The sequence below is a fragment of the Rhea americana genome, unplaced genomic scaffold (genome assembly GCF_003343005.1).
Source record: "Rhea americana isolate MKP2758 unplaced genomic scaffold, rheAme1 scaffold_722, whole genome shotgun sequence".
Taxonomy (NCBI): Eukaryota; Metazoa; Chordata; class Aves; order Rheiformes; family Rheidae; genus Rhea; species Rhea americana.
In genome coordinates, this window is record NW_028186893.1 from 25,449 (window position 1) to 27,576 (window position 2,128).

At 54.0% G+C, this 2,128-nt stretch overlaps 1 protein-coding gene across 1 annotated transcript in view; it reads right to left on the reverse strand.

The window, feature by feature from the left end:
* Positions 1–1,097: 1,097 nt before the first annotated feature.
* Positions 1,098–2,128, reverse strand: part of NKPD1 (NTPase KAP family P-loop domain containing 1) — a gene marked incomplete at its 5' end in the record, with an annotated part of 5,017 nt that continues 3,986 nt past the window's right edge. Inside the window, one exon of the mRNA XM_085321902.1 lies at positions 1,098–1,239. The remainder of the gene's footprint in view (positions 1,240–2,128) is intronic.

Here is a 2,128-nt window from a genome sequence, read left to right on the forward strand (position 1 = left end):
TTTAGGCTAACCTGCAACTTTTCTCTGAACTTCCGCTCTTGGTTTGCAAAACTCTGCCAAAAAAAAAGAAAAAAAAAAAAAAAGGAGAAAAGAAGAAAAAAAGCACCACGGGAAGAGCCTTCCCCTTGCAAAGCCTCCGCGAAGCGGGGCCCGAGCCGGAGGCGCCGCGTCCGGACGCAGCACGGGACACGGACACAGGGCCGAGCCGGTGTCGGGAAAACCTGGGTGTTTTTTTTTTTTAACCCCCGCTTTTTGGGGACCAAACGAGGAAGCCGGAGCGGCTGCTGCGATCCAGGAGCGGCTCCGTTTCCCCTTTCTACCTTCCCTCCTGCGTTTGGGCTTTGCGCCCCGGCGCGTTTGCCGGGGGTGGGAGTGGGGGAAACGCTGCGGCGTTGACGGATAAACCCAGGATTTTTTTTGTTTAATTATTATTATTATTATTATTATTATTATTTCTCGGGACTCGAAGCAGCTTTCGCTTAGCCGCTCCGACCTCGTGAAGCGGCGCGGAGAGAAGAAGGAGAGAGAGAGAGAGAGAGAGAGGAGACGTCGTCCTGCCTTCGGAGACGTTCGCCCCTTTTACCAAAGGTTGGGCTGAGGGTTCCCGTCTCGGAACGGGCTCCGGCCGGGAAACCTCGCTCGGAGCCGCCGCGGGAAAAGGCGTTCGGCTTTCTCAGGGAGGGACCTCTCCGAATCGCCGCCGGCGGCCCCCCCTTTCCCCCCTCCCCAAAAAAAAAAGCATCGCTCCGGAGAGGAGCTCGCCCGGGCGCCGGGAAACCGCTGCCGGCGCTAATCCCTAATTTAACCGAATGGGACGGGCCGCGGGGGGGCTGCCGGGTAAGACGTCACGCCTTTCGATTTTTTTTTCCCTTTATTTTTTTTCCTGATTTTTTTTTTTTTTTTCCTGAAGTGCAATAAATCTATCAGGGAGCTGAGGGCACTTGGCCGCGCGGGATCGGGGCGGGAGAGGCGTTTCGCTCTTGGTGCACTGGAACTGAATCACGTCGGGCAGCCGCTGCGTTAACACTACGCACGAGGGAGGGGGATTTATTCGCTGACCTTCGTCCTTCCTTTCCGTCGGGCCGGGGCGGGGGGGATCTTTCTTTCTTTCTTTTTTTTCTTTTTGTTTTTTTCCCCCCCTTTCCCTCTTTCTTTTGCGTTGTTGTCGGTTGTTGTTAACACTGTTTTCTATTAAATGAAACCCGCATTCGTCACCGACTCCTCCTGTCTCTTTGGTACCTACAAACATCCCATATATATATATATAAATATATATATATATATATATATGCATATAAAAAATAATAAATATATATATATATATATATATATATATATATAAAATGTGACGTTCCCGCTGCTTTTCCAGGAGACGCACAGATTTAAACCTAGAAGAGGGGGATGGGTTTTTGTTATATTTTATTTATTTTTTGGAGCGGTTTTATCCCATGGGCTCGGAAGCACCAGCCCCGTTTTTTTTCCCCGCGAGTCTCTGGGAAGGAGGCGCCGGGAGCGAGCATTATATTTCTTATTTTTTTTTTAACCCTCTTTCAGAAAAAGCTCGGAGCAGGGGGCAGCTTTGCCGGGAGGGGGGATTTACACCCGGAAAAGGTGGCGGCGGCAGCGATGCTGCCGCTTGAACCAGAAAAAGGGGGAAAAACGGGGGGAAAAAAAGAAAAAAGCTGCTGCTGGATGCTGGTGGGGGGCACTGGGAGGACTGGGAGGAAAAGACCCCCCCACCCGCGCGCTCCTGGGATGCTCGTTTGGGGGGATAAAACCCGGAGAGTCGCTGCCCTGGCCCAGTCCTCCCAGTCTGGCCTGGTCTCCCCTGGCCTTCCTCCCAGTCCTCCCAGTCTGGCCTCAGCGCCCCCGGCTTTCCTCCCAATCCTCCCAGTCTGGCCTCAGCACTGCCAGCCTTCCTTCCCAGTCTCCCCCAGTCGCTCTTTTTGCTTCCCTTGGTATCCCCGGTATCTCCCAGTTCCCCCCCCAACCTGGCCCAGTCTCCCCCAGTCTCTCCTCCCGCCTTCTCCCAGTCCCCCTTAGCCTCTCCCAGTTCCCTCCCAGCCTGGCCCAGTCTCCCCCAGTCTCTCCTCCCGCCTTCTCCCAGTCCCCCTTAGCCTCTCCCAGT